This window comes from Cetorhinus maximus, chromosome 11 (genome assembly GCF_964194155.1).
Source record: "Cetorhinus maximus chromosome 11, sCetMax3.hap1.1, whole genome shotgun sequence".
Classification (NCBI taxonomy): Eukaryota; Metazoa; Chordata; class Chondrichthyes; order Lamniformes; family Cetorhinidae; genus Cetorhinus; species Cetorhinus maximus.
In genome coordinates, this window is record NC_135889.1 from 30,332,698 (window position 1) to 30,348,883 (window position 16,186).

A 16,186-nucleotide genomic window follows, 5' to 3' on the forward strand; every position below is an offset into this window, starting at 1 on the left:
AGATTCTATTCAGGAGAATTTTCTACACTAGTCTGTTTCCAGTCCAACAAAGGAAGGATCTGGTTCTGGGGAATGAGGTGGGTCAAATGAATAAGTATCCAAAAAAATACTTTTAGGGTACAGTTATCATAGCAGCATAAGGTTTAGGTTGGCCATAGAAAAGGACAAAGAACAATCTAGGATAAAAATAGTTAACTGGGGGAAGGCCAGCTTCAATGAGATATGAAGGGAACTGGCCTGGATAAAATGGAATCAAAGATTGGCCAGCAAAATTGTAACAAAACAACGGGCTGCTTTTTAAATTCGTTCATGGGATGTGGGCTTCGCTGCCTAGGCCAGCATTTATTGCCCATCCCTAACTGCCCTTGCTCAGAGGGCATTTAAGAGTCAACCACATTGCTGTGGGTCTGGAGTCACATGTAGGCCAGACCAGGTAAGGGTGGCAGATTTCCTCCCCTAAAGGACATCAGTGAACCAGATAGGTTTTTACAACAATTGGCAATAGTTTTATGGTCATCATTAGACTTTTTATTCCAGGTTTTTATTGGATTCAAATTTCACCATCTGCCGTGGTGGGATTCAAACTCAAGTCCCCAGAGCATTACCTGGGTCTCTGGAATAATAGTCAAGCAACGACACCACTACACCATCACCTCCCCCTTTTAAAGAGGGGATAGTTTGGGTGCAATCAAGGTACATTTCCATGTGGGGAAAGGTGGAGCAAACAAATTCAGTGATCCCTGAATGGCAAAAGATATACAGAACAAGATGAAGCAGAAAAAGGATATATATGATAGATGTCAGGTAGATAACACAGTTGAGAACCAAACTCAATACCAGAGGTTCGGGGGAAAGTGAAAAAACAAGTAAGAGAAGCAAGGAGAGTATGAGAAGAGACTGGCAGCTGACATGAAATGGTATCAAGAAGTCTTCGATAGGCATATAAATAGTAAAAAGGTGGTAAAAGAAAGAGAGGGGCCTATGGATCTAAAAAGAATATACACAGAGGCAGGGGGCATGAGTACTACATATCCGCCTTTACCATGGAAGAAGATGCTGTCTGAGTCATAGTGATAGGAGAGGTAACTGAGACACTGGATGGACTAAAAATTGATAAAGTGGGGAAGCTTGACTGTTCTTAAAATTGATAAGGCACCATGACCGGGTGAGATGAGTTCAAGGATACTGAGGAAAGTAATGGTGGAAACTGCGGGGGCACTGGCCATGACTTTTCAATTCTCTTTAAATATAGGGTGGTGCCAGGGCACTAGAGAATTGCAAGTGTTATACCCTTATTAAAAAAGAGGGTGTAAGGATAAACCCAGCAACTAAAGGGCAGTCAGTTTAACCTTGGTAATGCAGAAGCTCTTAGAAGAGACAAAATAACAGTCACTTGAGCAAATGAGAATTAATTAAGAAAGCCAACATAGGCAAAAATCATATTAAACTAACTTGCTTGAGCTTTTTGATGTGGTAACGGAGAGGATTGAAGAAGGTAAAGCAGTTGATGTGGTATACATGGACTTCCAAAAGGCATTTGATAAAGCGCCAAACAGACCTGTGAATAAAGTTAGAGCTCATGGAATTGAGATTGGCTGAATGACAGGAAACAGAGAGTAGGAGTGAATGGTTGTTTTTCAGACTGAAGGAAGATTTATATGGGGCTCTCCAGGGGTTGGTAGTACAACCACTGCTTTTCCTGACACATTAATGACCTAGATTTGGGTGGTCAGGGCATAATTTCAAATTGTGAACAACACAAAACTTGGAAGTATTCTGAAATGTGAGGAGGGTAGTTTTAAACTACAAAAGGACATAAAGTCCAGTGGTATAGGTGGGCAAGCGGCAGATGAAATTTAATGCAGGGAAGTGTCAAGTGATTATATTTGTTTGGAAGAACGAGGAAAGAACAAGGAACGAGAAAGAGAAAATAAAGGTCACAATTCTAAAAGGGGTACGGGAGCAGAAGGATCTGTGGGTAAATGTGCACAAAACATTGAAGGTGGCAGGGCAGGTTGAAAAAGTGGTTGATAAAACATACATAAGAATAAGAACTAGGAGAAGTAGGCAATTCAGCCCCTCGAGCCTGTCCCGCCATTCAATACGATCACGGCTGATCTCATTTCGGCCTCAACTCCAATTTCTCACCCTCTCCCCATAACCTTTCAACCCATTACTAATTAAAAATCTGTCTATCTCCTCCTTAAATTTATTCAGTGTCCCGGCATCCACTGCACTCTGAGGTAGTGAATTCCACAGATTCACGACCCTTTGAGAAAAGTAATTCCTCCTCATCTCTGATTTAAATCTACCACCCCTTAGCCTAAAACTATGGCCTCTTATTCTAGAATGCCCCACAAGGGGAAACATCCGCTCCACGTCTACTTTGTCTATCCCCTTTAGCATCTTATATACCTCAATTAGATCTCCTCTCATCCTTCTAAACTCAAGCGAGTATAGACCGAAACTGCTCAATCTCTCCTCATAAGACAAGCCCCGCATCTCTGGAATCAATCAACCTCCTCTGAACCATCTCCAATGCAACCACATCCTTCCTCAAGTAAGGGGACCAAAACTGTGCACAGTACTCCAGGTGCAGTCTCACCAGTGCCTTGTACAGTTGCAACAACACTTCCCTATTTTTATACTCTATTCCTTGAGCAATAAATGCCAAAATTCCATTTGCCTTCCTTATTACCTGCCATACTAGCTTTCAGCGATTCATGCATGAGGACACCCAGATCTCTCTGCACTGAAGCATTCTGAAGTTTCCCTCCATTTAAATAATAAGTCGCCTTTTTATTGTTCTGACCAAAATGGATAAACTCTCACTTATCCACGTTAAACTCCATTTGCCAAATTTTGGCCCATTCACCTAAACTGTCCATATCCATTTGTAAATTTCTTATTTCTTCATTACAATTTACTTTCCCACCTATTTTGGTGTCATCTGCAAATTTAGCTATAGTACCTTCTATCCCTGAATCCAAGTCATTAATATAGATTGTAAATAGTTGGGGCCCAAGGACCGAACCTTGTGGCACCCCACTAGTTACAGCTTGCCATCCAGAAAAAGACCCATTTATCCCGGCTCTCTGCTTTCTGTTGGTTATCCAATCCTCTATCCAAGCTAATATATTGCCCCTAACTCCGTGTGATCGTATCTTTTGTATTAATCTTTTGTGCGGCACCTTATCAAAGGCCTTCTGGAAGTCCAGATATGCTACATATGAGTGTATTTAAGACCGAGATAAATAGGTTCTTGATTGGTAAGGGGATCAAAGGTTACGGGGAGAAGGCGGGAGAATGGGGCTGAGAAACTTATCAGCCATGATTGAATGGCGGAGCAGACTCAATGGGCCGAATGGCCTAATTTCTGCTCCTATGTCTTATGGTCTTATCTACAGGATCCCCATTATCCACTTTGCTTGTCACATCTTCAAAGAACTCTAGCAAATTAGTCAAACACGATTTACTCTTCATCAAACCATGCTGACTCTGATGGATTGCATTTTTACTTTCCAAATGCCCCATTAATACTTCCTTAATAATGGATTCCAACAATTTCCCAATGTCAGACTTTAAACTAACTGGTCTATAGTTTCCTACTTTCTGCACACCCCCCCCCCACCCTTTTTGAATAAGGGTGTTATATTCACATTTTTCCAATCCACTGGAACCTTTCCAGAATCCAGGGAATTTTGGAATATTATTACCAATGCATCCACTGTCTCCACTGCCACTTCCTTTAAGACCCTGGGATGTAGGCCATCAGGTCCTGGGGACTTGTCACCCTTTAATCTCAATAGTTTGCTCAGTACTTTTTCTCTAGTGATGGTGATTGTTCTAAGTTCCTCCTTCTCTATATCCTCTGCTCTACCTGTTACTATTGGGGTGGTACTAGTGTCCTCCACTGTGATCCTGGGCTTTATAAATAGGGGCATAGAGTATAAAGGCAAGGAAATTATGATAAAACTGAAAGAATGGTTTGAACTCAACTGAAGCATATTGTGGGCACTGCACTTTAGCAAAGATGTAAAGGCATTTGAGAGGGTGCAGAAAAGATTCATGAGAATGGTACCAGGGATGAGGAACTTCAGTTACATAGATAGATTGGAGAAAATGGAGATATACTTCTTGGAGAAGAGAAGATTAAGAGATATGATAGAAGTGTTCAAATTCATGAGGGGTCTGTACAGAGTAGATGAGGAGAGCCTGTTCCCCTTGGTGGAAACATCCAAAACCAAAGGGCAGCAATTCAAGGTGATTTGCAAAAGAAGGAATGGTGACATGAGGAAAAGCTTTTTAACACAGTGAGCGGTTGGGATCTGGAATGCACTGCCTGAGAGTGTGGTGGAGACAGATTCAATTGAGATATTCAAGAGGGAATTGGATAATTATCTGAAAAGATTTGCAGGATTACAGGGAAACGGCAGGGGTACGGTACAAGGTAAGTTCTCTTACAAAGCTGGCATAGACACAATGGGACAAATGGCCTCCTGTGTTGTAACCATTCTGTGATTCTATTGTTTCTATGATTTTTGATCAGAATGCTGAGGTATAATCGAAGGTTTATCTTACTTGACGAAGTACAGGCTGAAAATAGTAGGAGAGAACACAAAATAAATAGAGAAATTAATCATTTACCAATACCAATTTTTGATTTTAGAAACCAAAGGAAATTTCCATCAAATGTGGAGAGAGAAATGGAGCTTACATTTCAGGTTGATGAACAAAAGGTCATTGATCTGCAATGTTCACCTGTTTCTCTCTCCACAGGTGATGTCTGACCTATTGAGTGTTTCCAGCATTTTCTGTTTTTATTCCCAATTTACAGTGACTTTCTTTATTCTTTATGGGATGTGGGCATCTGTAGTTTTTTTTTTGCTTGATTTTTGAGGTCTTGGAAAAGAATGAATTGGTATGTGAAATAATATGATAGTCCTGATTTCAACACAGATACAGACTGGAAGAAGGATGTTTAGGATGGTATAATGGATTTGAAAGATCCATTTGCAATACAATGTAGCATTATTGCCAAGTAGCTTTGCTTTGCAATGAAAGTGAAGTTATACTGCAAAAAAATAGCTGAAACCTGGTGTCAAGGCACGATTGGTCACTGGATTGAAGCATAATGACACTCCCTGAAGGAAGGAGTTTTACTGCAATAATGGAGAAACTTCTTTTCCCAGAAAGTGGTACCACAAGGAGTGGTTCAGGCAAATAGCAAAGATGCACTTAAGGGGAAGCTAAATAAGGACATGAGGGAAGATGAAATAGGAGGTTAGCAGTCGGGTAGCAGGTGACTCTTGAGGAGGATAAACACCAAAAGAGGCCATTTGGACTGAGTGGCTTGTTTTTGGCTGCAAGTTCCATGTAATTCACTTCAGGCTCAATTCAGGCATTTATAGGCAATTTGCATCACACAAGTTTGTTGTCTTTGTGAAGCCAAAACTGCTTTGCACCACATTAAAAACTACTGTGAATGCACTGCAAGAGCAACAGGGAAGTTTAAAGTAATACTGATGAAATAGAGAAAAGTAAGAAGGGGCAAAGGAAGTGCTGTTGTATTGAGTTCAGGAAGTTGATAATCAGGTGACTGTAAGGTAGTATATAATTGGCTCACAGCTTGGCAGAAGTAAAGTGCATCATGGGATTGCTAGCATAGAGAGCTTTAATAATGGAGGAAGTGCAGAAACTGTATTGGGTGTAACTTGGCAAAAGGAGGATAAACATCAACATAGGCCAGTTGGACTGAATGGCTTGTTCCTTGTTGGTTTGCTATTATCCAGGAAAGTGTGTGAATATTATAATTCTGTAACATTATCTTATCTTTGTGGGACTGCCACATTCCTGCCACAATTAAATATTTGTGGTATAACATTGGCATTTACTGATATAGTAGCAAATTGACACATAAGGAATACATGATGATAATTTCAGAACTGATGGGTTCAGAGCAAATTATTTGATTTGCTATGAAACTATCCCTTGACCTGCATAATTGGGTCACTTTTCATTGTTCTTTGATATTCCACATTGAGAACTCACTTCATTAGTTAGTAATTTTCAGACCCCAATGGATATCCTACTTGAAAGTATATAGGTGACTATTTGTGTAGAATTACTTGTATTTTCTGTCAAAATTATTCAACCCAACAAGTTAATCTATCTGGCATCCAAATCTATATAATTTGAATTAATTTTCTCAATTTATCAAATTCTGAGAGAAATACTCCATAATTAATCAGATCATGGTGGGAGAAATACAGAATTTAGGTCTGACAGATGTACACTGTTGATCCTTACTACACCAACAAGCTATTAGAAACAGTTGTCAAGACCAAAGAAACAGGGATATGGTGAATTCATACTGTGGCAATCCAGAGTACAAATCATTTGTACAAATATGCAGGGCCATATATTATGAAAATGTTCAATTTGTAAACTGGGAAAGGTGTGGATAATATAGAAGTAATTTTCCTGAGTTAATGTAAATTATTTGTTTTTGTTGCTATCTAACTTTGACTCTGTCTATGCTGGTTTGGAATTTAGCAAGGCTTGATTTGTACCATCATGAGAAGAATGAATTAAAATTATATTTATCAATTTAAATAAGTGTGGGTAATTGTATCTACAAATTTGTTTAGAAGCAAATTAAAGAAAGAGTATTTAGATTAACCAAAATTGAAAAGTCAGTGACCCACAATTATTTTGATTAAAAGGCATCAATCTGCCTACCCTGATAAAGAATGCATTTTAAAAGAAAAGATGAAGTGGATTTTTGTCTTAATCTGGACACTAAGCATCACCTATATGGAATGCAGAAAAGAAAAACAACGCAGGAGGATTTCAGGATGAATTTTCCTTCCTTTGAAATTATTAGGAGAAAAATCCAATAAAGTCTGTTAGACATGTGCAATCTCCGCCCACACTATTCTCTCACACCCATTGCTGGAACCAGATATGGCTTTCTAAACTCTATCCTGGTGACGCTTACTGCCCAGGAAGCAAGGAAATCTACTCTGCTGTGTTGGCATCACATTTGATACACCAGGACAATTCCTTATAACACTGCTTTCAGCGATACTTCATTGGAGGTATTACAATACTGCCATCAAATAAAGATTGTAATCCTCTTTTCTATTGTGGCTGTAGTGGACAGGGCAAAATAAGGTCACTTATGTGAAACGTTCTCCAGTGTTTGGATTGATAACAGAAAATGATCAGCTTTTGTGAAAAGTGAACCTGCTTTAGACTTGCACAGCCCCACCTAACTTGGAAGTTGTTGGAAGCAGCACAAAGCTAGCTAGTGTTCAAACCAATTGCATTTGAAAAAATAAGCTCTGGTAGCAAAGGACTTTGTAGTATTGAGATAAGTGGAGCTGGATTTTCCCAAATGAACACACCAGTGATTTAAGTCATTTCCATCCTGCCCACACTTTTTATTGCTGCCCCAGAACCATTTGGTGGAAGGTGGTAGTTGGTCTGGGAAAACAGCTAGAATGGCCCTGAAAAGAGAGAGGGCATAATGGAGGCCCTCTCTTTCTCAATTTCAGCTTAATGTACTGAATATTTCAGGCTTTGGTCTTGGGATTCTGATATTTTGCTGGTGGGGTTCCTGCACATCGTGTACCTAAGATTCCAATATAGAATAATGTGCCCTGGATGCAACACGGTTTGGAATGGGTCTAAATTGTGTGTTGCCACTACTCTAGCACAACCAACAATCTCCGGCCTGTCATTTTGAGACAATCTTTATTTATAACGATTACTTCAGAAGTAATGACATTTAAATTTTTTATTACACATTGTCAGAGTGTGGGTGTCGCTGACAAGGCAGCGTTTATTGTCCATCCCTAGTTGTCCTTAGAAGGTGAAACTTGTTTTTCAACCATTAGTGGTTTGATACAAATGAGTGACTTGTATGAGAGGGTGGTTAAGTGACAACCACATTGGCATGGGACTGGAATCTTATGGAACAGACTGGATATGGACAGCGGAATACCTTCCCTAAAGGGCATTAGTGAACCCAGCTGGATTTTTATGACAAATCAACAGTCAAATGGTGACATTTACAGATACGAGTTTTGTATTTCTTGATTCCGTACATTTATTGAAGTTCTCATGATGGGATTTGAACCCATGGCCAGAATTTTACAGGCCTCCAAGGTAGGGCCTGGGAGGTTGTGGGGGCGGGGAGGGGGGTGTGGGGTGAAAAATTGAGAGGGAGGGTGGGGATTAAGTGTCCATCACCTTCCCAATAGCATGACATTTTGTCAGTAATGCCAGCCTGCCTTGTAGTATAAGGGTCTGGCACATACAGGGTTAATGTGCGACTGAGTACAGTACCGCCCACACAACAATGTAAGAAGGCACATGACCCAGACTCAGGGGTCAGTGTGGTGTTGAGCAGAGACAGGTTAAGACCTAAGCATGGAGATAGCTCCTAGCCTGTACTCTTTACTGTACATGTTTAAATTGTCCTACTTGTTAATAAAGGTTTACCGTGAACCTTTAGAAGACTACGAAGAGTTCTTTCAGAGACACCGTTTTGTAACCGACAGCCTCCCAACATGCCTGACTGGGCCTGGCAACCCTGACCCCTACCTTACTCCGAGGCTGGCATCCATGCTGTTTTTCCGAGCTGGGTGAAATCCTTACCGTGGCCATCACTGCCATTCTGCTTATTAGCCCGCACCTCTTTAAGGCAAGAGGAGGCCCTATGGTAGCTCATTAGCTGTTTGATGGCATAAAACCCAGTCAGGGCTCCCAAAAACAGTCAACACCGAGTTGCCCCCAGCTTCATAGCCCGTGGATGGGGCCTCTGCAGAAGGAATAAACAGTAAAAACTGGGAAATAAGAATACTGGTCTGAACTGGTCCTGTAGACCTTAAAATGGAACACCAGTAAAACTGGGAAATAAGAGTACTGGTCTGAACCGGTCCTGTAGACCTTAAAATGGAACACCAGAAAAACTGGGAAATAAGAGTACTGGTCCGAACTGTTTTTTCTTGCTCTACCAAATCTCAGCCTATGTCTCTAAATTATTTGCCCTGGTGTCTGGATTATTAGTCCAGTAACATAACCACTACATTACTGTGGTTAGAATATGGAACCTCATTATCACAAGAGCAGCTGGGGTAAAAAGTATAAATGTATAGAAGGGGAAGGTAGATAAACACATGATAAAGAAGGGAATAAAAATATAGATGAAGAAAGGTGGAAAGAAGCTCAATGGAGCATAAACAGTAGCATGGACCTGTTTGGTTGAATGACTTGTTGTAATGCTGTAAACTCTATGTCACACAATGTAATTTCTGTAGTTTTTTTTTAAACAAAGAAACTTTCCTTCTTACATTCATGCTAAAGGTAGATTTACATTTGATTTTACTGTTTGCTATTTTTGTAATTAAAGGTTTGCAATGTTCACTTTGCTTAAGGTTCATACTGCAGACATTCACCGCTACTTAACCTACTTTACATGAGGTACACAGGAACTTGTAAATGTGTTGAATATGAAACTGATTTAATTGGATGGCCTAAACATCTCTATTAATTGTAAGAACAATCTATCCATTACAGGAAAAATAATTTGCAGCCAATTACTTCGATTATTTTCTCCCACCAAGGCTGCGTTATTTAAATGGCAATATTAATCCACTGAGTATGGAATAAAATTTTTGTCTCTGTACTGTGGAGGAATACCAATGCCTTGAGCTGAAATGTTGAGTTTTGCCACAGTATGGTAATATATTCTGGAATTGTTATGACTTGAGGATGGTGTTTGTGAGAAAACCATGGAAACTTACTTTTTTATTTTTAGTGAAGCCGTAAAAGACTTATTACTGTCCAATCTGTCTGCTCCTATTTTGCTTTGGCTGTCATGGTTTCAAATAATTTCACATTGAATCAAGGATTGAGACAAAAATGTACCTCAGTGATGGCAAAGAAAAACTTATACATTTATTTAACGATCTTCAGCCCTTTTCTGCATATATATCAGGTTTACAACTGCCATTAATAGTTCCCCACTGTACACCTCTAAAGATAAAATTGATCACAAACATAATATAATTTTTAAAAATCACCAACTTACTCATAAACTTGGCTCAAACAACATGTTCCCTGACATCCCCCACAAACACCATGATGCTGGCCGTTGGAACATTCCAAGTTTTGGTTACACACCCTCACATATTTCATGAATGTCACCTGTCCAGCTAACTCTTCATGTTCCAAGGCCCATGTTCCAAGGCTTGCATTTATACAGCACTTTCATGAATTTAGGATGTTCCAAAAAGCTTTATAGCCAATGAAGTGTATTTCAAGTTTAGAGACTGTTGTATTGTAGGACGTGCAGCAGCCAATTTGCTCACAGCAAAATCATACAAACAGCAAAGTGATAAACATAAAATAATCTCTTTTTAGGTATTACTTGAGCGATAAGTAAACACCAGTGCCCAGAATTTACTCCTGTGGTTGGATTTTCATTCTGGTGCTGTGGGAGTGTGGGGTGAGGGTGTGTGTCGGAGTCGGGAAGCCGGAAAGAGTTCAGAGGCAGCCACAGTGGCTGCCGAGTGCTGAGATCAGCTGTGTAAAAGGTGCTTCATGCTCTGGAACTTTGACTCAGTTGTAATAAAAGTAGTTCGGACCTCTAGCCCTCACCACCCCACCCACTCTCCACGACGCATGTATGCCAACTCATGCTCTCATCTACCCCCATGGCCACTTATACTCTCAATGCCAACCAATGGGCCTCTACCTATCCCTCATGTCTACTTATAGCCCCTATGCCAACTTAGTGTCAACTCATGTTAACTCATGACCACTCATCCACTTTGCTCCATCCATTACCCTTACTCCCTCCATGCCAACTCACGCTGTATCCACCACGGGCAGACCTTAGGAGCCATACTGAGATGAAATAAAATAAAATTCTAAGTATCTTTTCACTATAAGATTTCACTACATAAAATAAATCTCATGGATAAAAGCTCATTCAATATATTTAAATACCCCCTAGTAGTTAACCCTTATAGAAACAAACATTTATATCCGTAGCCCCGCATCAAAGACAGCTAATCCCTTTGACAGCTCCAAGAGCTTTTACTCAAACTGTGAGCTTACATTCCTTGCCACACACACACCCCCATCCCCCCACCACCCCCCAGTCCTCTGTGATAATGACAGGCTATACAAGCAGTCAAGCAATGATGATACCATAATGATAACGCTCAGGCTTAAGTCAATAAACAACGAACACTGATATACTTTCAACTCAGGCACAGCAGACTGTTTTTTAAAAAAAATCAAAGAGCAGGTGATTTAAATAACTTGACAGCTTGTCATTTCCACAGACCCTATCCAACTTTTATGCACATTTACATCTACTCTCAAAAATCGTGAATCACAAATTGCAGGAAATAGATCTTGTTCCAGCAAAAATAGTCTCTTTGAACTCAGCACTGATTTCCCCCATGTGTGAATCACAAACCCCACTCCTTACAGTGAAAATAGGATCTGATGGAAATGACGGGGCAGGACTTCTGGATCCGGTGTCCTGGCGTCATTTTGGCTAAGGCATGGAGTATCCACTACTCTGTGAAAATCTGGGCTCAGGATATTGCTTAGGCATCTTCAAAATAACCATGCGAGTTTTCATCTCCACCTGAGAGCCGCTCTGAAACTCCAGCACACCTTCGGGACTGCACTGGAGTGCCAGCCTAGATTTTGTGTTCAAGTTCATGGCTCGAACCCACAACCTTCTGTCTCAGAAGGAGAGAAAGCTTTAACTGAGCCATAGCTAATGTACAGCCCCAACAGAAACAAACAAAATGTGGACATGCAGGAGAGCATTTCACATACAAGATCACAACTTTCAGTCACTCGCCACCCCCATCCAAGCCTGAATAGACAAGCTGCCATACTGGAAGTGAAATCAAGCAGTTGGCAAAGGATTCACAGCTTTGGGAGGAAAAGCTTTTGCAGAGACATGGGATAAGAATCAGTCCAGGGCTTAGTTCAGATTATGACAAGAGTTCCTTGTAATGTCTTGGTTAGTTGTCAAAAACACCTAAAACCAATTTAATAAGCTGTAGACCTCAGTATGAGTTTTAACCAAATCTCAAGAAAGGAGTCACCTCATTGAATAAGAATAAAAATGAACAGCCTACCCAGCACTGATCTAGGCACTGGAAACGGCAAAGACACATCATGCCCAGGTGATCATGCAAAGTCCTCCTCACCAACATCTAGGGACTTGTGCTAAAACTGGGAGAGTTGTTCCACGGGCTGGTCAAGCAACAGCCAGACACAGACATATCCATTGAATTAGGCCCCAGACTCCTCCATTAGCATCCCTGAGTATGAGCTGTCCCGGTGGCAGAACAAATTTGCCAGAAGTGGCAACACAGTGGTATATAGTCGGGGGTGTGGCTCTGAGAATCCAGTATTGATTCTAGCCCATGCAGTCTGAAGTCTTAGGTGGTAAGCAGCAGGACATTTTCTGAAAACCGTCCCTCAGCAGAATACCCCTGAGGGTAGTAAGAGCACAGAACATACTCTGGGTGTGGGATTTAAATGTCTACCACCAAGAGTGGCTCAGTAGCATCACTACTGGCTAAGTTGGATGCGTTCTGAAGGACATGTCTGCCAGAATGGGCCTGTGGAATGTGGTGAGAGAGACAACAAGAAGAAAAAACTGACTTGCCCAATCTACCTGTCCAAGTCCATGACTGTATTGGTGGGAGTAAACACGGCATAGGCCAGGAGAAAGTTCTGACCTCACACTGAGGACACCATCCATCATGTTGTGTGGCATAAGCACTGTGTTAAATGGGATAGATTCAGAAGAGACCTAGCAGCTCAAAACTGGGCATCCATGTGGGCAGCAACAGCAGAATTGCATTAAATCACTGTAAACTCAGGGTCTGGCATATGCCTTATTCTTGAAGTGCCATTCAACCAGGGGCCAACCTTGGTTTTAATGAGAAGTCTAGGAGAGCATCCCAGGAGCAGCACCAGGCATATCTAAAAATCAGATGCCAACCTGGTGAACTACACAGAGCTATGGAAGTTTAGTGCATGCCAAACAGTGGAAGCAGTCTGCCTTAGGCACAACTAAGTGATCCCACAACCAATGGATTAGATCAAAGCTCTCCAGTCCTGTCACATCCAGTCATGAACGGTGGTGCACCATTAAACAACTAATTGGAGGAGGAGACTCCACAAACACCCCCACCTCCAATAATAGTGGACCCCGGCACATCAGTGTAAAAGACAAGGTTGAAGCATTTGCATCCATCTTCAGCCAGAAGTGCCCCGTGATTTGACGCATTTTGGCCTCCACCTGAGGTCCTCAGCATTCACCATTCCACTTCACTACACAAGGTATAAAGAAATGGTGAATACACTGGATACAGTAAAGACTATGGGCCCTGAACAACATCTGGCTGCAGTACTGAAGACTTGTTCTCTAGAAGTAGCTGCACCCTTAGCCAAGCTGTTCCAATACAGCTATAATGCTGACACCTACCCAGGAATGTCCTGGCCACAAAAGAACAAACCCAATTGAGCCAATTATTTCTCCATCAGTCTATTCACAATCATCAGCAAAGTGATGGAGGGTGTCAACAACTGTGCTCTCAAGTGGCACTTACTCAGTAGTAACCTGCTCACCGATGCTCAGTTTGAGTTTTACCAGAGCCATTTGGCTCTAGGCCCTGCGGCCTTGGCCCAAACATGGACAGAAGGGCTATTTCCAGAGGTGAGGTGAAAGTGACTACTCTTGACATCAAGGCAGCACGTGATCGAGTGTAGCATCAAGTAGCCCTAACAGAATTGAATAGAAATCAGGAAGAAAACTCTCCACTGGTTGGAGTCATACCTGGCATATCATAGCACAAAAAGATGGTTGTGGTTGTTGGAGGTCAATCATCTCAGCCCAGGACATCACTGCAGGAATTCTTCAGGATAGTGTCCTAGGCTCCACCATCTTCAGCTTCTTCATCAATGACCTTCTTTCCATCATAAGGTCAGAAATGCTAATTATTGCATTCGTGACCCCTCAAATAATTAGGCAGTCTTTGCCCATGTGCAACAAGATCTGGAAAACATTCAGGGCTGCTAAGTGACAAGTAACATTTGCACTGCACAGGTGACAAGCAATCACAATCTCCATCTTGAGAGAGCCTAACCATCTCTACGACCATCAGTGACATTAACATTGCTGAATCCCCCACTATCAATACCCTGGGGGGTTACCATTGACCAGAAACTTCACTGGATTAGCCATATAAATACTATAGCCACAAGGACATGTCAGAGATTGAGAATTCTGTGGCAAGTAACTCATGTCCTGACTCCCCAAAGCCTATCCGCCATCTACAAGGCACAAGTCAGGAGTGTAATGTAATACTCTAATTGCACTCATCCAGGCAACTCCAACAACATTCAAGTAGCTAGACACCATCCAGGACAAAGCAGCCCGCTTGATCAACACCCCATTTACTATCTTAAACATTCACTTCTCCACCACCTGCGCACGGTGGCAGCAGTTTGTATCAGCTACAAGATGTAGCGTGTGACAAAAGTATAATAATTTTCATAATTTTTTTTGGTTTATTGTGAAGTAGGTTTATGGGGATAAGTATAGTTGTGTGTGTGTGTGATTTAATTGCATTTGGAGTCAAGTAGACTGCAAGTTTGAAATCACCAAAATAAGTTAGATGCTTGACATGCTATTGAGTAAACATGGATGCTGGCTTAGCATGTAAAGTGTGAAGGAAATTTGCATTTTTAGATAGATGAAGGGCTATTTGGATTTCAAAGGGATCTTAGTCTGTTTACAACTAGCCAGATAAGCAAGACTAAGGAATGTGTTTCTTTTTCCCAAAGGTTACCGGCAATAGTGGAAACATGAAAGTTTTTATGTTATGAAGAAGATACCGTTTCAAAGACATATAGAACAATTGAATTTACATATTAAAAAGAGAGAAACATATATGAAGGAGAATGAAAGGCAATGTGGAAAGAGAAGGTCATGTAAGATCTAACAGGAGTGTGTGAAATAGCCTTAATGAAACCTCCAGCATTTGTGCATAAGTCTGCTATATAACTAAACTGAAGTTAGGAAAAAACATTTGGAATTTCACAGTCAAGTGGGTATTGAGTTAACTTGCTGAGTTTGTTTTAGATCTAAGATTTATTTTCATAGAATCACAGAATCACACAGTGCAGAAGAGGCCCTTCGGCCCATCGAGTCTGCACCGACACGTGAGAAACATCTGACCTACCTACTTAATCCCATTTACCAGCACTTGGCCCATAGCCTTAAATGTTATGACACGCCAGGTGCTCATCCAGGTACTTTTTAAAGGATGTGAGGCAACCCGCCTCCACCACCCTCCCAGGCAGCGCATTCCAGATCGTCAAAAACCTCTGAGTAAAAAAGTTTTTCCTCACATCCCCCCTAAACCTCCTGCCCCTCACCTTGAACTTATGTCCCCTCGTGACTGACCCTTCAACTAAGGGGAACAGCTGCTCCCTATCCACCCTGTCCATGGCCCTCAAAATCTTGTACACCTCAATCAGGTCGCCTCTCAGTCTTCGCTGCTCCAACGAAAACAACCCAAGTCTATCCAACCTCTCTTCATAACTTAAATGTTTCATCCCAGGCAACATCCTGGTGAATCTCCTCTGCACCCCCCTTCAGTGCAATCACATCCTTCCTATAATGTGGCGACCAGAACTGCACACAGTACTCCAGCTGTGGCCTCACCAAGGTTCTATACAACTCCAACATGACCTCCCAACTTTTGTAATCTATGCCTCGATTGATAAAAGCAAGTGTCCCATATGCCTTTTTCACCACCCCACTAACATGCCCCTCCGCCTTCAGAGATCTATGGACACACACACCAAAGTCCCTTTGTTCCTCAGAACTTCCTAGTTTCATGCCGTTCATTGAATACTTCCTTGTCAAATTACTCCTTCCAGAGTGTATCACCTCACACTTTGCAGGGTTAAATTCCATCTGCCACTTATCTGCCCATTTGACCATCCTGTCTATGTCTTCCTGTAGCCCAAGACACTCAACCTCACTGTTAACCGCCCGGCCAATCTTTGTGTCATCCGCAAACTTACTAATTCTACCCCCCACATAGTCATCTATGTTGTTTATATA

At 41.5% G+C, this 16,186-nt stretch overlaps 1 protein-coding gene across 1 annotated transcript in view; it reads left to right on the forward strand.

Moving 5' to 3' along the window:
• LOC144686262 (parathyroid hormone 2 receptor-like) overlaps nt 1–16,186 on the forward strand; it is a 241,849-nt gene that overhangs the window by 49,995 nt on the left and 175,668 nt on the right. The gene's annotated exons all lie outside the window — the stretch shown is intronic.